Here is a 12,216-nt window from a genome sequence, read left to right on the forward strand (position 1 = left end):
CTGAGAAAGGTCTTTGATACTGTAAACCATAACTATCTCTTACTTATACTTCACGCCGGGGTAGAAATAGCCTAAGCTACTCTATCCCTTTGAGATGTATTTTGTTTCTTGTCTCAATAAACTTACTTGAACTTGGACTATATTCGTTCCTATCTCACTGACAGATACCAATATGTAACCATAAATAGCATTGCCTCCCCAACTCTACCATTGACAGTAGAGGGTAGCAAGCATCTTGGGACCTCTCCTATTTCTTATATTCATCAATGACTTGCCAAATGTTTCTAACTTCTTTCTTTCTTTCTAAGTTTCTGTTTCTTTGTTCTTAAACCTATATACTATTTGCTGACGATGTTACCCATCTATTCTGACCCCAACCGCCACATACTAAATAATATTGTCAATAATTATTTAAAGAAAGTACACTCAAGGATGTCAACCAACAAACTTGCACTAAACATAGATAAGACTTACTACATTTTATTTGGCAGTAAATCATAAAATCAGATTCAACTTCAGATAGATAATGCTAACATTACCAATAAAAATGAGGGAAAGTTCCTTGGCCTATACATAGACAAGAGACTTAACTTCAGCACCCACATACAACACATTCCTAAAAAACTCTTAAAAAAACGGTCGGTATACTTTCTAAAATCAGATATTATGTTCCCCCCCCACTCTGCTCTCTTCTCATTATGCTACTCACTAATCTATGCCTATCTTATATATGGTATCTGTGCATGGGGATCAACCAAAACCTTTCAAACCCGAGATGCTATACCAATGATGATACTTTTCAAGACGCTAGGGCTCTCTAGAGTGGAATACTGCTGCACAATGACAGCCCCTTTCAAAGCTGGAGAAATTGCTGACCTGGAGAGCGTGCTAGAATCAACTCAGTAAAACATCTAAACTATTGGGACCGACTAAAATGCCTAAATCTGAATTCCTTTGAGCGCAGGCAAGGAAATTACGTAGTTACCATCACAAGGTAACCACTAGGTAACTGCAAAATACCTCAAGTCAATCATCACTCAGCAAAAATCTGCTATCAGAGTTATAACAAACTCTGTTTTCAGATAACACACAGCTTTTCTGTTTAAATCCCTTAACATGATAAACATACACTCCACACATTCTCATGTGCTATCTACATGTATAAAACCTTCCTAAATGCTAATCTTGATCTGAAACTTTTCCTTGATAGGTGTAATAGAACCCATGAGCACTATGATCTGACTCATGAGCGTTAATTTAGAGCCGAATTCTGGATTACTGCATATATTTGCAGTTTGAAATTATGAATTTTTATACCGAAAATATGCAAATTGCTGAAAACAGCGATGGGTCACATTTTTGCCCAAACCCGCCTGCAGTTTTAAAAATATCGCAAATATTGCAAATCAGAATCATGAGCGTTATTTTAAGCCAAATTCTGGCTTGCTGCACATATTTGGAGTTTGAAATTACGACTTTTTATACAGAAAATATATCAATTAGTGAAAACTGCCATGGGTCAAATTTTGCCCAAACCCCCCTACAGTTTTCAAAATATCGGAAATATGGCAAATCTAAATCATGAGCTTTATTTTTGAGCTAAATTCTGGCTCAATGCACATATTTGGAGTTTGAATTCACGACTTTTTATACCGAAAATATGCCAATTAGTGAAAACTGCCATGGGTTACATTTAGCCCAAACCCCCCGACATTTTCAAAATATCGGAAATATAGCAAATCTGAATCGCCGTTGTCACTAATTGGCATGTTTCAGGTAAGAAAAGTAGTAATTTCAAACTCCAAATATGTGCAAATGATTCGCCTGGAAAATCACGCTCAGGCGTCAGATTTGCGATATTTCAGATATTGTGAAAACTGCAAGGGTGGGGGGGTTTGGGTAAAATTTTATATATCGTCGTGTTTACTAATTGGCATTTTTTTCGATATAAAAAGTAGTAATTTCAATCTCCAAATATGTGCAAAAAGTCAGAATTCGGCTTAAAATTCATGCTCAGGCGTCAGTTTTGCGATATTTCCGATATTTTTGAAAACTGCAGGGGAGGTTTGGCCAAAATATGACCCATCGCCGTTTTCAGTAATTGACATTTTCGGTATAAAAAGTCATAATTTTGAAATGAAAATAGGTGCAGAGAGTCAAAATTCGGCTCAGAAATCACGCTCAGGAGTCAAATTTCCCACATTTCAGATATTTTGAAAACTGCAGTGGGGTTTGGGATTATCACCACACCAGAAATAAATATCTCTTTGATATCCCCAGAGTTAAACTTAATCTGTGTAAACACTCTAAGCAAATAAAGGGACCCAGTTTATGGAACTCACTCCCTATTGAATTGAAAAGCTGTCCAACTTTTACCTCATTCAAAATCAATACTAAAAAATACCTAATTTCATCTTCATAGTTTTTCACCTTTTGCCTTAAAATTGCACTGTATCTATTGCTACCCAATCTCCCAACCTTTATGTTCCCAATTTGAACATCTTTACCATTGTGATCATTGCTGTCTTCTTATATGTGCTGCCAATCTGCTGTATGGTGTTTATTAATCTTGTTTATCTGTATCTTTTGCTACCCAGTCTCCCAATCTTTATGCACCCAATCTGAGCATCTTTACCATTGTGATCATTGCTGTCTTATATGTGCTGTCACTCTGCTGTATGGTGTCTATTAATCTTGTTTAAATTACCAATCAAGCTGTCAATGTAATCAATCAGAGCTTTAATATAACAATGTGCTTCATTATACTTACTAAGCTCTCTCATCTTATTTTTCTCTTGCAATGTATTTGTTATCATTTATCAATTCTGATAGAAATTACCTACTTAAAATTATCTGTTAGATTAAGGACCTGCCCGAAACGCTGCGCGTACTAGTGGCTTTACAAGATTGTAAATACTGTACTATTCAATGTATTCTCACAAACCCAATGTACCTTCTTGTATATATATAAATAAATAAATAAATAAATAAATAAATAAATAAATATGACCTATCGGCGTTTTCAGTAACTGACATATTTTCGGTATAAAAAGTCGTAATTTGAAAATGAAAATAGTTGCAAAGAGTCAGAATTCGGCTCAAAAATCACGCTCAGGAGTAAAATTTCCTACATTTTAGATATTTTGAAAACAGCAGGGGGGTTTGGGCAAAATATGACCCATCGCCGTTTTCAATAATCGGCATATTTTCGGTATAAAAACTCGTAATTTAAAAATGAAAGTAGGTTGAGAGACTCAGAATTCGGCTCAAAAATCACGCTCAGGAGTGAAATTTCCCACATTTCAGATATTTTAAAAACTGCAGGGGGGTTTGGGCAAAATATGACTCATCGCAGTTTTGAGTAATTGGCATATTTTCGGTATAAAAAGTCGTAATATGAAAGTGAAAATAGGTGCAGAGAGCCAAAATTCGGCCCAAAAATCATGCTCAGGAGTCAAATTTCCCACATTTCCGATATTTTAAAAACTGCAGGGGGGGTTTGGGCAAAATTTGACCCATAGCCGTTTTCAGTAATTGGCATATTTTCGGTATAAAAAGCCGTAATTTGAAAATGATAATAGGTGCAGAGAGTCAGAATTCGGCTAAAAAATCACGCTCAGGAGTCAAATTTCCCACATTTTTTATATTTGAAAAACTGCAGAGGAGTTTGGGCAAAATATAACCCATTGCCGTTTTCAGTAATTGGCATTTTTTCGGTATAAAAAGCCGTAATTTAAAAATGAAAATAGGTGCAGAGAGTCAGAATTCGGCTCAAAAATCAAGCTCAGGAGTCAAATTTTCCACAATTCATATATTTTGAAAACTTGCTGGGGGGGGGGGGGGGGTTTGGGCAAAATATGACCTATCGGCGTTTTCAGTAATTGGCATATTTTCGGTATAAAAAGTCGTAATTTGAAAATGAAAGTAGGTGCAGAGAGTCAGAATTCGGCTCAAAAATCAAGCTCATGAGTCAAATTTTCCACATTTCAGATATTTTGAAAACTGTAGGGGAGTTTGGGCAAAATATGGCCCATCGCTGTTTTCCGTAATTCGCATATTTTCGGTATAAAAAGTCGTACTTTGAAAATGAAAATAGGTGCAGAGTCAGAATTCGGCTCAAAATCACGCTCATGAGTCAAATTTCCTACATTTTTGATATTTTGAAAACTGCAGGGGGGTTTGGGCAAAATATGACCCATTGCCATTTTAAGCAATTGGCATATTTTCTGTATTAAAAGTCGTAATTTGAAAATGAAAATAGGTGCAGGGAGTCAGAATTCGGCTCAAAAATCACGCTCAGGAGTCAAATGTCCCACATTTCAGACATTTTGAAAACTGCAGGGGGGTTTGGGCGAAATATGACCCTGTCCAGTTTTTAGTAAACTCTGGGAATTCTCATTATCTGCTAGTGTAGACCTGACCAAATGTAAACTGTCAACAAAATTATTCGCACACCCTCCGTCACTATGTGATGGAGTGCGAAAAGATACGTGAATTTAGAGACAATTCTATAACCAATGTTCCAGCGATGTGTAAATATTTCATTCAAAATGATCTGCTACCAGAAATTTTAGCCAAATGTCCCCAGTTTGCTGACTGTAGGTAGTAACTGAGTGATTGTAACCTATCCACCGCTGCCCACTGGATGGGGGGAGGCGGTGTGCAGGACAAACATATAAATTTTGACACTAGCTCTCCACATACAAGAAGGTACATTGGGAATGTGAGGATACATAAAATGGTAATTACAGTCTTGTAAAGCCTGATGTACGCGCAGCGTTTCGGGCAGGTCCTTAATCTAAGAAAATTTTAAGTAGGTAAATACTTGCAAAATTTATAAAAAAAAATGATAACAGATACATGGCAAGAAAATAAAAAAAAAGATGAGAGAAAATTGTAGGTACAGTATATTAAAGAACATAGGTAGCTAAGATTGATTGCAATGACAGCTTGAATGGTAGTTGACAAAAATTGGTAGGCACAATACAGCATATGGCTAGCACATAAAAGAAGACAGCAATGAACACAATGATAAGGTTGTTTGGGTTAAATACATAAAAATTAGGAGATTGGGTAACACTAGGTATAGAGCAAATTTAAAGCTCAGTGTAGGAAACTTAAGAAGATGAAATTAGGTACTTTTTGGTTTTGCTTTTAAATAAGGCAAAAGTTTTACAGTTTTTCAATTCACTATTTATTTATTTATTTATTTATTTATTTATTTATTTATTTATTTATTTATTTATTTATTTATTTATTTATTTATTTATTTATTTATATGCAAGAAGGTACATTGGGTTTGTGAGAATACATTGGATAGTACAGTATTTACATTCTTGTAAAGCCACTAGTACGCACAGCGTTTCGGGCAGGTCCTTAATCTAGCAGATAATTTTAAGTAGGTAATTTCTATCAGAATTGATAGATGATAAAGATACATTGCAAGAGAAAAATGAGATGAGAGAGCTAAGTAAGTATATTAAAGAACATTGTTATATTAAAGCTCTGATTGATTACATTGACAGCTTGATTAGTAATTTAAACAAGATTAATAGACACCATACAGCAGATTGACAGCACATATAAGACAGCAATGATCACATTGGTAAAGATGTTCAGATTGGGAACATAAAGATTGGGAGACTGGGTAGCAAAAGATACAGATAAACAAGATTTATAAACACCATACAGCAGATTGGCAGCACATATAAGAAAACAGCAATGATCACAATGGTAAAGATGTTCAAATTGGGAACATAAAGGTTGGGAGATTGGGTAGCAATTGATACAGTGCAATTTTAAGGCAAAAAGTGAAAAAGAGGTATTGCACCTCAGCACGCATGACTTCGTCCTTGCCTATTTTCCTATCCCAGGTTCACCTTTACAAAACAAATTTTCAGGACCCTACTGCGTCAAAGAGTGCAGAAACAACAACACATACGTCATAGAGACTCCAGATAGGCGGCGGAAGACCCAGCTGTGCCACGTCAACCTCCTGAAGCAATATAATGGTACTCCTCCCACTGTCTTGACTAACTATTCCACATTCACAGAACCCTACATCCACAGTGAGACCTTCCCAGCTTCTCCTCCCGAAAGCACTGACAAGGAGTCAGCGCTTTCTAATTCCGAAATCCTTAATGATCTTCCCAAATACTTTCAGGATAATCATAGTGCACCTCTCGTCAAGATCTTCAGAGAACATCAAGAGTTGTTCCGAGATGATCCCCAAGAGTGTAATGTTACCCAGCACGACATCCAACTGCTCCCCGACACCCGGCCGATTCGTCAACCCTTCTACCGAATCAGCCCGAGCAAGAAGGAAGTCATGCGTGCTGAGGTGCAATACCTCTTGGACAATGGACTGGCTACACCTTGTGAGTCCCCCTGGGCCTCACCTTGTATCTTGGTGCCCAAACCCCAAGGTAAGGTGCGGTTGTGCACTGACTATCGTAAACTGAACTCTGTCACTGTCAAGGATGCTTACCCCTTGCCAAGGATAGATGACATCCTTGATGCCATTGGTAGTGCCCAGTACTTGTCCCAAGTGGACTTGCTTAAGGGGTACTATCAAGTGAGTCTAACGGAGCGCGCTAAAGAGATATCTGCCTTCATCACTCCTTTTGGACTTTTCAGATATGAACGCCTTCCTTTCGGACTATGTAATGCCCCGGCCACCTTTCAAAGAGCTGTCAACCGTGTCATCCAGGGCTTGGATAACACATACGCCTACCTGGACGATATCGTCGTAGCCTCCAACTCCTGGAGTGAACATCTGCTCCAGCTGCGACGTCTGTTCTCCAAGCTCCTGACAGCCGGCCTCACCATCAACCTGGGCAAGTCCACTTTCGCGAAAGGTAAAGTGCGTTATCTGGGTCATGTTATTGGGAGTGGCAGCATAGCTCCGTTAGACTCACACACTCAAGCCATCCTACAGTATCCACAGCCTACCACCAGGAAGCAGCTCCTGCGCTTCCTTGGTCTTGCCTCTTACTACCGTAGGTTTGTGAGGAATTTCAGTACAGTCGCCACACCTCTAATTCTATTAACCAGTCCCAAGCAACGGTATAATTGGACCATGCAGCAAACCGTTGCTTTCGAACAACTCAAATTCCTCCTCTGTTCTAACCCCATTCTCGCCTCTCCAGATATCACCAAGCCTTTCGTCCTTCATGTCGACGCCAGTGGTACCGGCGTTGGTGGTGTCCTGATGCAACAACGAGGCGAGGAGGTTCTACCTGTCAGCTACTACAGCTACAAACTGAAACCACACCAGAGGAACTACAGCACTATTGAAAAGGAGCTACTATCCATCGTCCTGAACCTCCAACACTTCGCTCCGTACCTACAAGGCGCCAGGTCTACCACCATCTTCTCAGACCACAACCCTCTCCGCTTCCTACATCAAGCCCAATTCACCAACCAGCGTCTTCTACGATGGGCTCTGTATTTACAAGACTTCAACCTGGAGATCCGCTATATCAAAGGTTCTGACAACACCATAGCCGATGCCCTCTCCAGAGTTTATGAAGTAGAAGCAACTCCATCCATTACTCCACCACATAACGACGTACTTCTTCCAGAACCGCAGGCTTCGGGGGAGAGTTGTGACGATAATCTCCTTCAAGAGATTGAGCCTGCTCTTCCCTCCATAATTACGTCTTCACAATTATATAAAAAGACTATGGAAGAAATGTCCAACAACGACAACAACACCAGCAAGGCTTGCCAGGGTGAGCAAAAACGTATGCAGCCAGCCACCTGTTCGGACCCAAATCACCAAACTACATGTTGATCGCTGCCGGCTGCGCTGATTGGTCGCCGGTCTGGCTGCACCTGCACTCGCCCCCCATACTACCTGATGTCTGGGGTCGCCCCAACATCAGTCCTCAGAATGTTCAGTGCTTTCGTGGCCAGCACTCCTCCCAGCTAGACTCTAGCGTGTACTGAGAGAGGTGGTGGCTTTAAGCCAATATTCCAGCACCTCCCACTTAACTTTTGTATTGCACTTCTTGTTATTTTGCCTTAACGTAACTTTTCATTGTGTCATTTAATTATTCTTATTATTTTGATTGATTTTATTATAAGAATTTGTTTGTGCATTTTATTCATGTTTTGATTTATTTAACGTAATTAAAATTTCATTGTTAAAGTTTTACTTGTGTTTTGTGTGTCTTCTCCTTACCTTACCACAGACGAAGTTCCAGTTTTTCTATTTTTTTTTATAACTATGTGACGAGGCCATACCCCTAGCCTTAAACAGCCGAACACCAACGCGTTACCGTCACACTATGAAGATGAAATTAGGTACTTTTTAGTATTGATTTTGAATGATGTAAAAGTTGGACAGCTTTTCAATTCAGTAGGGAGTGAGTTCCATAAACTGGGTCCCTTTATTTGCATAGAGTGTTTACACAGATTAAGTTTAACTCTGGGGATATCAAAGAGATATTTATTTCTGGTGTGGTGATAATGGGTCCTATTACATCTGTCCAGGGAGAGTTTCAGAGCATGGTTTGCATTTAAGAACAGGGTTTTGCAAATGTAGTTGACACAAGAGAATGTGTGGAGGGAGTTAATATTTAGCAAGTTTAGGGATTTCAACAAGGGAGCTGAGTGTTGTCTGAAATCAGAGTTTGTTATTATTCTGATAGCAGATTTTTGCTGCGTGATGATGGGCTTAAGGTGGTTTGCAGTGGTTGAATCCCATGCACAGATACCATAATTAAGATAGGGGTAGATTAGTGCATAATATAGTGAGAGGAGAGCAGAGTTAGGAACATAATATCTGATTTTGGAGAGTATACCAACTGTCTTAGAGACTTTCTTAGTTATGTGTTGAATGTGGGTGCTGAAGTTGAGTCTCTTGTCTAGGAATAGGCCAAGAAACTTTCCATAATTTTTATTACTGATGTTAATGTTGTCTATCTGTAGCTGAATTGCATTTGATGATTTGCTTCCAAATAAGATGTAGTAAGTCTTTTCGATGTTTAATGTTAGTTTGTTCGTTGACATCCATAAGTGGACTTTTTTTAATTCATTATTCACAACATTATTTAGTGTATGTGGCAACTGACATATGTCAGTTGCTTAATTTAGAACTTGAGGTCGATCTCGAACCCATTGTTGATGTGACGACTTATATTAAAGTTTGTAACTAGCTCATCAAGATTGCAACTTGCTTAGCTAAATGAATTGTGGGGTTCAGTCCCTGAGCCCATTATGTGCCTCTGTAACCCTTTCCACTACCCCACAAGATGGGTATGGGGTGCATAATAAATGAACTAAACTAAAAAAACTCAGTAATTGGCATCTTTTCGGTATAAAAAGCCGTAATTTGAAAATGATAATAGGTGCAGAGAGTCAGAATTTGGCTAAAAAATCACACTCAGGAGTCAAATTTTCCACAATTCATATATTTTGAAAACTTGCAGGGGGGTTTGGGCAAAATATGAACTATAGCCATTTTCAGTAATTGGCATATTTTCGGTATAAAAAGTCGTAATTTGAAAAGGAAAATTGGTGTAGAGAGTCAGAATTCGGCTCAAAAATCACGCTCAGGAGTCAAATTTTCCACATTTCAGATATTTTGAAAACTGCAGGGGGGGGGGGGGGGTTTGGGTAACATATGACCTATTGCCAATTTCAGTAATTGGCATATTTTCGGTATAAAAAGTCGTAATTTGAAAATGAAAATAGGTGCAGAGAGTCAGATTTCGGCTCAAAAATCACGCTCAGGAGTCAAATTTTCCACATTCTGGCAGGTGACTGAGAGCTCCCGACGGCGGAGGACCCTCCCAGAGTGAGTGAGGCCCGCCGGGCGAGGTGGAGCATGGACCAGCCCAACGGGGGAGTCCACTCTCACTGCATGTAGAGACCAGATAGATGTTGGATGCAAACACATTGTGTGGATTATTTCGTCTATGTGTTTATAAGGAAACATTTTTATTGGAGTGTCAATGGGTTGCAGGTTTGTCTTTGGGGAAGAAGTTGCTGAGAACTTCGAAGCCAGCACAGAGGGAGTAGTTGATGAGACTCCAAGGTAGTGGAGGAGAGGACCTCGAGCTGTGAGGAGAAGCAGTGAAGAGGAGTGTCACATGCTTCTGTAGGGGTGGTGAAGCACCATAGTTGTTCGAGGAGACTTCATGGTGTAGCAGCCAGGAGAGCTGTGGAGGACCCTAGTAGAGGTGGTGAAGCACCATAGTTGCTCAAGAAAAACTTCATGGTGTAGCAGCCTGGAGGAGCTGCAGAGGATCCTGGTAGTTAAGCCCGGAAGAACCTGAAGATATCAGGGTAGTGAACTTCCAGATGTGAAAGGGGAGTTCTAAATGATTACTTGTAGGGAGGTGATAGTGTTTGTCATTAGCGAGCAAAACGCAGTGAGGTGAGTGATTGTTTGCCATTTTTGTACCAAGGAGTGTTTATACTGAAGCACAGAGTTACAGTCGTAGGCTGGATTACCTACAGATGTATGTGTTCTAGGACTGATAGGGGGATCGATTGATCATTGTTGTGTATCGAGGAACATTTATACTGCTATATGTTATTGCATTCATATGCTGATTTTCCTTGTACATGTTATAGATATATATATATCCTCTTGCTGATAGTACAACATTGTATTATAGGACTTGACCTACTTGAGGAGGTTGGTAATATCAGGTGGTGTACCAGGAGATAGAACACCACTTGATAAGCTGATGATAGTTCTGATGGTGTTGGAGTGCAACCTGACTGAAATAGTGTAGAGTGTAGAATTCATTATTATTATATATGTATATGTATTGTGTATGTGCTCTATCCAGTAAATGTATTCAAAGTGTTTGACCTTGTCCTAGTGAGGCTTCCCAGGAGGTAGTTAAGAAGGAGAGAGAGAGAGAGAGAAAGAACCAAGAACCACTGCTTAATTTGAGAATGCTTCTAACCACAGGGTAGAAGGTAATACTAATAAGTTAAAGGGGATTGAGGAGATCATATCTCATAAGGAGAGAGTGGGGAGTCACAGCGGCTCGAGTGGGTGTGTGCACGTGACAACGAGGCTAAGTGTTGGAGCCGCAACTCCTAAACGTGTGACGTTGAGCCCCTCTCCAAGAGCCAGAAGCGCCTAGTGTGATCTCCTAGTGAGGTATAAGCACTCCACCGAGTTGTGGGTTGGGTTGTCCAGAAAGAAGGATCAACAACACGACAACACCACCAACCCATACTATAATAGTCACACACTTCCTTGACGTTTGTAGTGAATCCTTCTTCCTCTATTCTTAATTTCATAACCTGTTCCTTTACTGTTGTTTTTCTCCTGATGTGGCTATGCAGCAATTTAGGCTGAATCTTTGCCTTGCTTGCGATGTCATTTTCGTATTGTCTTTCCTCATCTCTTCTCATTCTGACATATTCATTCCTGGCATTCTGTGTGAGTGAGTGTGTGTGTGTACTCACCTAGTTGTACTCACCTAGTTGTGCTTGCGGGGGTTGAGCTCTGGCTCTTTGGTCCCGCCTCTCAACTGTCAATCAACAGGTGTACAGGTTCCTGAGCCTATTGGGCTCTATCATATCTACACTTGAAACTGTGTATGGAGTCAGCCTCCACCACATCACTTCCTAATGCATTCCATTTGTCAACCACTCTGACAATAAATTGGTTCTTTCTAATATCTCTGTGGCTCATTTGGGCGCTCAGTTTCCACCTGTGTCCATTTGTGCGTGTGCCCCTTATGTTAAATAACCTGTCTTTATCTACCCTATCAATTCCCTTGATAATCTTGAATGTGGTGATCATGTCCCCCCTAACTCTTCTGTCTTCCAGCGAAGTGAGGTTTAATTCCCGTAGTCTCTCCTCGTAGCTCATACCTCTCAGCTCGGGTACTAGTCTGGTGGCAAATCTTTGAACCTTTTCCAGTTTAGTCTTATCCTTGACTAGATATGGACTCAATGCTGGGGCTGCATACTCCAGGATTGGCCTGACATATGTGGTATACAAAGTTCTGAATGATTCTTTACACAAATTTCTGAATGCCGTTCGTATGTTGGCCAGCCTGGCATATGCCGCTGATGTTATCCTCTTGATATGTGCTGCAGGAGACAGGTCTGGCGTGATATCAATTCCCAAGTCTTTTTCTTTCTCTGACTCCTGAAGAATTTCCTCTCCCAGATAATACCTTGTATTTGGCCTCCTGCTCCCTGCACCTATCTTCATTATATTACATTTGGTTGGGTTAA

The sequence above is a fragment of the Procambarus clarkii genome, chromosome 49, assembly GCF_040958095.1.
Source record: "Procambarus clarkii isolate CNS0578487 chromosome 49, FALCON_Pclarkii_2.0, whole genome shotgun sequence".
Lineage (NCBI taxonomy): Eukaryota > Metazoa > Arthropoda > Malacostraca > Decapoda > Cambaridae > Procambarus > Procambarus clarkii.